This window comes from Theropithecus gelada, chromosome 17, assembly GCF_003255815.1.
Source record: "Theropithecus gelada isolate Dixy chromosome 17, Tgel_1.0, whole genome shotgun sequence".
Lineage (NCBI taxonomy): Eukaryota > Metazoa > Chordata > Mammalia > Primates > Cercopithecidae > Theropithecus > Theropithecus gelada.
The window spans coordinates 66,140,972-66,152,082 of record NC_037685.1 but is presented as its reverse complement, the minus strand read 5'-3'; positions in this window follow the sequence as shown (position 1 = coordinate 66,152,082).

The window sequence follows — 11,111 nt, the reverse complement described above, 5'->3', positions numbered from 1 at the left end:
TTCTTTTCTTTCTTTCTTTCTTTCTTTCTTTCTTTCTTTCTTTCTTTCTTTCTTTCTTTCTTTCTTTCTTTCTTTCTTTCTTTCTTTCTTTCTCTCTCTCTTTCTTTCTTTCTTTCTTTCTTCTCTTTCTTCCTTTCTCTCTCTTTCTCTCTCTCTCTTTCTCTCTTTCTTTTCTTCTGAGATGGACTTTTGCTCCTGTTGCCCAGGCTGGAGTGCAATGGTGCTATCTCTGACTCACTGCTACATCTGCCTCCTGGGTTCAAGCCATTCTCCTGCCTCAGCCTCCCAAGTTGCTGGGATTACAGGTGCCTGCCACTATGCCCCGCTAATTTTTTGTATTTTTAGTAGAGACAGGGTTTCACTATGTTGGCCAGGCTGGTCTTGAACTCCTGGCCTCAGGTGATCCATCTGCCTTGGCCTCCTAAAGTGCCGGGATAACAGGCATGAGCCACTGTGCCCGGTCGCCTACTTCATAATTGTATCTAGTCCTGGTTCAAGGTAGGATGGAAAAAGATTAGATTCTTCCTTAAGATCATCATATAATGTCTTTGATTAGATGACAATTTTTCAGAACTTTTGGAGGCATTTTTCTTTCTTTATATTCATGCTATCTCACTCATTCATTCAACAAATATACATTGACTGCCTATTACATGTCATGGGATACAGCAGAAAATAGGAAAACTCCTGCTTTCAAAAAGGTTATACTTTAGTGGAAGGAAACAGATAATAAACTGACAAATAATTGGTAAAATATACATTTCATGTTACCATCTGATAGATATTTACTATTATGCATACATATATATACATATATTTATATATTCTATGCAGTCATGTGCCACACATTTCTGTCAATGATGAACTGCATCTCTGTGGTCCCATAAGCTTATAATACCATATTTCAACCATGCCTTTTCTATGTGTAGATATGTTTAGACACACAAATACTTACCATTGTGTTACAGTTGCCTACAGTGTTCAGCACAGTAACATGCTATACAGGTATACAGGTTTCTAGCCTAGGATCAACAGTCCATACCATACAGCCTAAGTATGTAGTAGGCTATCCCATCTAGCATTGTGTAGGTACACACTTCGATCTTCCCATACTGATGAAATTGCTTAACAATGCATTCTTCAGAATATGTCCCTGTCATTAAGTGGTACATGACTATATAATATATAACATATTATATACTATATTATACAAACACATATAACACAATATATTTAATATTTATTAAATATTAATGATATATTAATTATAAATATAAATAAATATTACATGAATTTATTACATATTATATCTAATATATTAGATATAATATAATAACTGTTGTGGAGAGTAATGAAGCAGGAGAGGAGACTGGGAGTGTTGTGAGTTTAAGCAGTCATAGAAGGCATAGTGGTCATGAAAGACCTCAGTAAAGGTGAAATGTTGGCAAAGACCTGAAGGAGGCGAAGAGATAGTCTATGCAGATTCCAGAGGGAAATGAGTTCTAAGTAGAGGGAATAGCTGGGTGGGAGGCTAGCTTATGTGGGGAACAGAAGGAGGCTGCCTGGCTGGAGCAGAGTGAGGAGGGTGAAGTTGGCTGAATATGAGTAAAGATCATGTCTTGTGTTCGTAGGTCCATAGGAACATCACCTTTTGGTGAAGAAAGCCCTTTAGAGGATTTTGAGCAGGGGTTGATATGACCTGATTTACACTGAAAAAGAATCACCTTAGTTGTGTTTTGGGAATATTATACATATAAACAAAGATGATAACAGAGAGACCTGTTAAAGATGATTGCAAAAATTCAAGGAGTGTTGATAATGGCTTGGAACACAGTGGTAACAGTAAGGCAACATTCTCAAACATTTTGTCGTAGAACATGTTATAGTACTAACAATTACTAGGGACCTAACAATTTTTTGTTTATGTAGACTATATCTATTAATGTTTACCATATTAGAAGTTAACATACATTTATTTAATTCATCTATAAATGATAATACTAAATCTATAACATATTAGCTTATTATTATGAGAAATAAACATATTTTCCAAAGGAAAAAGTTAGTGAGAATAGTAGCATTGCTTTAGAACTTTGCAAATCTCTTTAATGTTTGGCTTAATAGAAGACAGTTGGATTCTTATATCTGCTACTGCATTCAATCTGTTGTAATATGCTGTTTGGTTTGAAGTCTATGAAGAATACTTACCCTTAAGAAATATGTCCTTGGAAAAGGGAGGAGTTTTTAGATAATAATAGATATTCTTCTTTGATATTCCATCAAAACTTAAAAGTAATAGTTCTTCAAGGTTAATTGCAACATGGAATCTGAAATTATATCAGTGAACTTGTTGTTATGATGTTATGCTAAAATCCGTTAAGCTGTCTTGTACTGTGAATACACTTTTACCTATAACTAATTTGATAGCGTCATGAACTTGTCATATCAGTTTACTGAGTTATGCAGATTTTCCAAATGTTGACACATTATATTGTACAGTATAAAAATATCACATTCACTAATATCATCACAAATCTCATCAAAATTTTTTAAGCATTAGGAAACTGTCAATCCCACAATGATGGATATGAGTCTTCTAAAATTTGAACTTTCCCTTGAAATCTTGAATTTTGTCATTAGTGACAAGTTCTGTAGTTTTTTTTTCTTAAGGTGACAAGTTACCTTTGTTCATTTTTCAAGTGAATATCTGCCAAATATCCAGGGTGGATGATGACAGTTTATCAAAGTGTTTCTTTTCAGTCATAATGGTGTTCCATGGAAAAAAATGGTTAGCTGAATTTGCAACACAAACAATTCCACAAGTGTTTCAGCCTGTGACAAAGTGATTTGTGTATATTTCCCATGTTGTCACCCACCATATTAAAAAAGCATGTACTCAAAGATTGATATTTAACAAAGTAAAAAATCAGTACTGTTTTATTAAGGACATTCTTAAGTGAAACTGGTGTCTTTTTCTTCTCCTTCTCTCTCCATCCCTCAGTGTGTGGCACTGAGGATTACAAAATCACAAGTACAATTTGGGGCATGCTATGTGTGCATGTGTACCCTCCAAAATGCAGATGCTGCTAATGTGATAGTATTAAGAGGTAGGTCCTGTAAGAGATGATTAGGTTGTAAAAGCACCTCCCTTGTGAATGGGATACAACAGGCTGCATATAGCATTTGGCTGGCTTGCCCTTCTGCTCTCTCCTGTGTGAGGATGCCACATCACCCACCACTTGATGATGCAGCAATTAGGTACCATCTTAGAAGCAAAGAGTAGACCTCACCAAACAAGCAAACTGACCAGTACCTTGATTTTAAACTTCCCAGTCTCCAGAGTGGTGAGAAAATAAATTTCTGTTCTTTATAAATTACCCAGTCTCAGGTATTTTGTTACAGCAGCACAAAATGGACCAAGATAGTTCCATTGCACCAAGGTGCCATTCATTACCTCGATATATGCTAAAACCCCAACAGTTTCATCTATCATTATCTTTGTGCCATTACTGCAAATGTCAACCAGTGAAAAAGTCAAATAATATTTCAGTATTATGAAGTTTTTTTTTTTTTTTTTTCTTTCTCTTGAAGTCACAACTTCGCTTTGCTGGGCTATCTTTAATGAACACTTTGTGGACTCCATGAAAAGATCCTGGAGACTCCCAGGGGTTCATGGACCACAATTTTAGAACCACTGCCGTAAAAAGTAACATCATCTTTTTTTTTTTTTTTTTTTAACACATTTTGAAGGATTTGTTGATATTTTAGGGAGTAAGAGAAAAATAGAGGAATAGTAGAGGAATCTAAGATAACTCCAAGGTTGATGGACTGAGCAACTGGAGAATGGTGTCACCATTTGATGGGGAAGACTATGAAGGGAGCAAGAGGTGGGGTAGGGTGGGGAGAACGGGGGCGGGAAGAATGTGTTGGGTAGAGAAGATCAGGAATTAGGTACTGAGCTTTTTTGCTGTCTCTGTCTGTGCCTCCTTGTTTGTGGTTTTGTTAAGTTTAGAGTGTGAGAGGATTTAAGACTTATTCTGCCTTTTAAGCATCTAAAGTGTCTGATAATTTACACAGTCATGTTTGTTTGTTTGTTTGTTTGTTTTAAGTTAACAGAAGCCACCTGACTGTTCTTTATAGCTAATGTGGCTTTCTTGGTTCTCTTTTTAAGAACTTTTCTTTCATTTGAAAAATTCTTTGCTTAGGACTCTATAAAACAGTTGTTGTAAGTATTTGGGTCAAAGAGTTCTTTGAAGATCTGACAACAGGTATGGACCCTGAGTGTGCTACAGTGCAATTCTGATGCTAACTACCTAGGCTTTGCATCCAACTCCACAGGTAAGAGCCCCACCCACACAAGAGTGTCCTCACTTTAGATGCTGGTTGCAGGCTGTAGGTCCCCAGGCTACCTGCACTTCTGACCAAGTGTTTAAAAATTTGGAGATTCCCACAACCCAGTCAGGTCTGATCATTCACTAGGAACTCACAGAATTCAGGAAAGCACTAACAATTACAGTTTTATTATAAAAGTTACAATTGAGATCCAGTCAAAAGAAGAAACATTTACCATGGGATCTAGGAGGGTTTCATAGAGTTTACATGGTCCTTTCCTCATGGAATCTGGGAACGTAAACCCCTTGCTCCCTCTCCCCACCAATCGATGTATCAGTGTGTTCACCAACCAGGAAACTCACATGAGTCTTGGTGTCCTGTATTTTTTGGGGAGTTTCATCACATAAGCATGATTGATTGACTCATTGGTCATGTGGCTGAACTCATCTCTATCCCGCTGTTCCCCCACAGAGGTTAGGCTGGCCCAGGCCTCAACCCTACAGTCACGTGGTTTGTCTCTCTGGTGGCCAGCCCTCATTCTGAGTCCTCTCATTAGTGTAAACTGAGATGTGATCCAAGGGACTCACGAATAACAAATATACTACTATCACTTGGGAAATTCCTGGGATAGAAGCTCCATGCCAGTAACCTAGGATAAAGATCAGACAAATTTTTGATTACAAGATAGCTCTTTTTGTAGAAAATGTATATGAGCCCAGTCAAATTTTGCTTAAAATGTCAAAGGTTAATGGATACCTGGAAAACTGCAGATTAAAAACTCCTGGTTATAGAGTCATAGACAGGCTTTTCAAATGCAGAGTTGAGCCCTGTTCTCCAGCCTTAAACTTACAAGTGCATAAAAAGATCCAAGCTTGAGGCCCAAAGACAGCATTCAGAGTCGCAGAAATGCTTTGAATAATCCAGCCAAGGTTAACTACAGAAAATGTAATAGTTTTTAAATGCTGTAATATATAGGTTAATAAAAAGTGTTAATTTGTAGGACAAAATGGGAAGAACGGAAGGTTTTAGAAATTCTGATTGAGTGAAATATTAAGGGTTACAGAGTTTCTGCATGTGTAGCTTAGAGCAAGGGATTTTAAGCAGGATTTGCAGTAATGCTGAGTTTACTTCAGCAACCCCATATAAGCAAACCCCATTGCACAATAGATTAGGCTTTCTTCACACAGTGCACTCAGTACATTTTTACTGATTTATTGCAGCAGGAGTTTTTGGTAAATGAGATGAAAACCATTCTTTCCACTGGCCTATAACTGATGACTGGTCATGTGCATTAGACAAGGGATGGCATCTGACTCGAAGAGACCTTTTCTTGAAGCAATTTGTCCTTGAGGTCATGAGTAGCTATTGTATTCCCTAAGCTTACGGGTCTCGTGGAACATTTTTTGAAAGAACTATGGTGTTAACTCAGCTGAACTAGCCAAATTCCAAACAAGCTAATTACATTCCTTCGAACTTAAATTCCATGATTTTTCACAAACTCCAATGAGATAGGCTCTTTTAGTACTTGATTATTTTTTTATTTGACATTTTAGAAAACAGACACACTACACATGTGAAGTAGTAGATGAAAGTTAGTATCCTGGTCAGATAATTGATGTAAAGTTGTTTTAATTGTGCTTCTATTCCACAAACAATGAGGTTTGTTTTTTTTTTTAAATTTTACTTTCTCTCAAAAAATGATCATTTTTTTGTCTGGAAATGTAAGATAAACTCTTTAAAATGGTAAGGAGAAAATTTTACAGATACTATTCTAATTAAAATGCAAATACTAGTGAGTCTATGTAATGTAGGAGTCAATGAAAGGGGATGTACCCGTGTTATTATATCATGGAATAAGTACTTAGCTGGGCTTATGTAAATCTTATATTGGAAAGTTGTATGAAAACAAGTCTAATTTTCAGTGTCTTCTGTATCAGTCAGTATTTTAATGATTCTACACAAAGCAAATAGGCAGAGTAGTTCTTTAAGGAGAATCATTGGATCCCTGTTGGAGGCATTCATGTCCAAAGATATACATCATTATTCTTCTCTCCTTATTCTGATTTTCAAGAAGACATTTTGTGTATGTGTGTTTGTGTGTGTGTGTGCGTATGCATGTGTACGTGTGAATAAATTGCTTTTACAGATGTTAACTTCCATCTCTCTTGCCTCATTCCCTTTCCATCTGCTAGCATACCTGGCCTTTCAGCCCCAGATTCTATGTCCCTTTGACACAGAACTTGCAGTTAGGGATCAGAAATCTCAGTTGCTTCAGGATCTTTTTTCGCAGCACTCTAAACTGGCTATATGTTTTAGAGGTCATTGGTATGTACCCACGTGATGTTTCCATTGCAATTAGCTTATTTGATCAGAACAATAAATTCATATGCCAGTGTGTGAGTAGACTCACAGGTACACAATAAGAAATGCAATGTGTACCTTCTGTTTCTTTACTGACCAGCCTTGATAAAGACATTTCTTTTTCTTTTTCTGCTTGCTTAGAAATAAGGGAAAGAAGGAAAGAAGAAAGAAAGGCAACAAAGTGATGTTGCTGGCTTTTTTGGCATTCTGTGTAACTGAAGATTGTGATGGTAGAACAGTCGTGAGTTAGCTCATGTTTCTTCGTGAGCCAGGTGGTGAGGGCAGCCTACTGCTCCTGCTGAAAAAGTCAATGGAAATAGAAATGTTATTTTAGAGGAATTCTCTTCTCTTTTCATAATCCAATTCAGTGTGATTCCAGGAAGAATGGAGATGTAAAAGTTATTTTTCAATTATTTAAGATATATATTTAGTAAATGTTCTAGCCACTGATTTTCTTAAGCAGAAAGAACTGCTTTGCCAAAATCATTTGGGGGACCCTCTCACTCTTGGGATTACTTGTGTTAATTTCAACTACATTTTAGCTCTTAAGGGCAGGGATGATAGTTTCAGTATCTTTAAACTTGGTTACTACTAGATACTTAAGGGTAATTAATTGATGAAATAAATGACTCTTGAAAATAGATCTTTCATACTAAATAAAATGAATGTGTAAGAAAGTTTAGTTATTATACGAGATAAAATTTTTGGGCAAGAGTTTTTACTTGGTAGCTTTACATCACATTGCCTGCTCTGATCACCCCTGGATTAAATACTTGCTCTAGAATTTTGGGTGTGCGTGTAAACCTAGTGTCCAGATTTTTCCAACCTACAGACATTCGAAAATTGTTTTGGGGATTTATATTATTAAATGCAATAATGGCATCTGATGCAATTTTAATTAAAGCAGTTAAGTATGGAAATTATTATTTAAATCTTGCCTTCTAAAAATGGAATTTGAGGGGCTCTGTGTGCCTATGTAGGCAGCCTTTGAAAGCGGCCTTCGTGATCCCTACCTTCTAACACTGATTTATGCTCTTGGGTAATCATTTCCTCCTGAATGTGGGCTGCACTTATTGGTTCCCTTGTAATGAATGGGATACAGCATGATGGGATGTTGCTTGTGAGATTAGTTTATAAAAAGACTGTGGTGGCCAGGCGCGGTGACTCATGCCTTTAATCCCAGCACTTTGGGAGGCCGAGGCGGGTCACTGAGGTCAGCAGTTCAAGATCAGCCTAGCCAACATGGTGAAACCCCATCTCTACTAAATATGTATATACACACACACACACACACACACGTACACACACACAATTAGCTGGGTGTGGTGGCATAGCCTGTAATCCCAGCTACTTGGGAGGCTGAGGCAGGAGAATCCCTTGAATGCAGGAGGTGGGGGCTGCAGTGAGCCAAGATCGTACCACTGCACTCCAGCCTGGGTGACAGAGTGAGACTCTGTCTCAAAAATAAATAAATAAATAAACAAATAAAAAGAGAGAGAGGCTGTGGCTTATGTCTTAGGTGCTCTCTCCAGTTTTCTCTTGTGAAGGAGGCCAGCTGGCTAGCATGTCATGAGGCCCATGTGACTGGGTTTAGAAGTGGATTTTTTTAGGCCTGAGAACAACTATGTGAGTGATCTTGGAAGTGGGTTCTCCCCTGTTGACTGTTGAAATGACACTGTCTTTGATCAACACCTTAATTGCAACCTCATGAGAGAACCTGAGTCAGAAGCACCTACTTAACATTCCTAGATTCCCGAACCACAGAAAGCATGGCATAATGAATGTTACTGCTTTCAGCTGCTAAATTTTGGAGTAACTCATTACACAATAATAAATAATTAATACAGTACATATCAGGCCTAGCAGTTGGGAGAGAACAGATAATCAAAGCTCATTCATCTATCTTTCAGTTAGTTTATCCTCATCTGAGCATCAGTCATAGCATTGACTATTACACTGTAAATTAAAAATATTTTCTTCATGTACTGCATATTTTATATCCTTAATGAACCATTGATCAATTATAGAAATTATAATATATTAATGCTTAAATTCTCAAATTCCTGATGATTTAAAAATGTTATGCTCCATATATAAGATATATATATATACACACCTCAAAATGATCAACTGATTTGTAAATTAGAGTTATCTGATTCAAATTCATTGATTAATTTAGTAAGATTTATTAAGCAGCATTCTAGGCCCTGAGGATACAGCAGGGAACAAAACAGATAAACACCACCATGGAGTTTATATTCTAGCTGGTGGAGAAAGAAATAGATCTGTCTGTTGCCACAATAATGCTGCAAGACAAATCACACCAAAGCCTAAGAGCTTAAATTAACTACTGCTATTATTATTTTTTAATAGGGTTAGGGTCTCACCCTGTCACCCAGGCTGGGGTTTAGTGGCACAATCATGGCTTACTGCAGCCTTCAACTTCTAGCCTCAAGTGATCCTCCCACCTCAACCTCCTAAACAGTGGGGACTATATGTGCACCACAACACCCACCTAATTATTATTATTTTTTTTTGGTAGAGATGGGATCTCATTATGTTGCCCAGGCTGGTCTTAAACTCCCGGGCTCAAATGATCCTCCTGCCTCAGCTTCCCAAAGTGCTGGGATTATAGATGCGATCCACTATGCCCAGTACAACCACTCATTTGTCTAATGGTTGGCAGGTGGGGCTTGGCTTATCTCATCGGGGCACGCTCATGTGTTTGGGTCAGATCTGGGCTTAGCTTGTAACAAAGGTAGAGAAGAGAAGCAAAAGAGAGAGCAGAGGTGCATGATGCCTCTTAACCTCAGCCTTGACACTGAATCACTGCTGCTTCCTCTGCATTCTCTTGGCCAAAGCAAGTCATTGGCCAGCCCATGTTCAAGGAGTGGTAAGAAAGACTCCCCCTCTTGATGGGAGGAGCTGTAAATCATTTTGCAAAAGGTATAGATACACAAAGGGCAATACATTACACAAATAAGTAAAATACATGGTAGAAGATAGAAGATGGGGTAGGGAGTGGAGGCGGGTGACATTTGGGTAAATCCAAGCTGAGAAGTGTCAGGGGCATAAATGTTCCAGGCAGAGCAAGTGGAAGGACTGGAGATGGAAATGTGGCAGACATATTTGAGTAAGACCAGTGTGATGGGAGTAGATGGAACAAGGAGAGGAGTAGTGTTTTGGGAAAGCCTCGAATGCCACTGTAAGAACTTTGGCTTCATAAAAAAGTCACTTCCAAGTCTTGAGCAAAAGAATGCTCTGGGAGTCTGTGTTAAGATAGACTATAGGTGAGGCAGGGACAGAAGGAGGGAGAACAGGTGGAATGCTATTGTAATAATCCAGGAGACAGATGATGATGGCTTAACTAGAGTTGAGTCCATGGAGGTGGGAGGAAGCAGTTACATTCTGGATCTTTTTTGATGGCAGAGCTCATGAGTCAGCCACTCAGTCACCTTTGTATTATGTTTAGGAATAGAATAATATGCATAAATATAAGCCAGTTGATTGCTTTCTTTTCCAAGTAGAAAGATCCTCAATAAAAGGTCCTGAAAACATTTTTTCTCTATTTTTATACTGTAATTAAGAATAATTAAATCTACAATTAAAAATGTATTTGTCTCCCAAAGTAAACATGATAGATCATTTTAAGTTTGTTAAAACATCATATTTATCTCTTAGAGTAAATTCAAAGTAAATAAACAATGTGCATCACCTGTTTAAAAGGTGAAATAGACAGTTTTTTATGTATGTTACAAATAGTAAAGGTTTTAAAGTAACTGTTATAATACTATCCTCAATAATATGCTGATATCTTGAAATTATTTCTTTAATTTTTTTATAGCATTGTTGAAGTATAATTGACAATAATAATGTACATATTTAACTTGTACAATTTGATAAGTTTTGATGCACATACACACACATATATGTGTGAAATCATAACCACAATTAAGGTAATCATCATTTTCATCTCCTCCCAAAGTTTTCTTGCATTCTTTTATAATTTCTTCCTCTGTTCTTTCCTGGCCTCCCACCTCAATTAACCACTGATGTTCTTTATGTGGCTATAAATAAGTTTGCATTTTCTGGGATTTTATATAAGTGGACTCATACAGTATGTACTCCTTTTTGAAATTTTTTTCCAATTTATCTTTTTTTTCTTTCATGAATTGTGCTTTTGGTGTCATGCTAATAAATCGTTGCCTAATCTAAGATAAAAAGAATTTTTCCTGTCCCCCCCGCCCCCAGAAGTTGTATAGTTTTATGTTTTACCTTTAGGTCTGTGATCCATTTTGGGTTTTTTTTTTTTTTTTTTTTTTAGATGGAGTCTTGCTCTGTTGCCCAGCCTGGAGTGCAGTGGTGTGATCTTGGCTCACTGCAACCTCCGCTTCCTGGGTTGAAGCAATTCTCCTGCC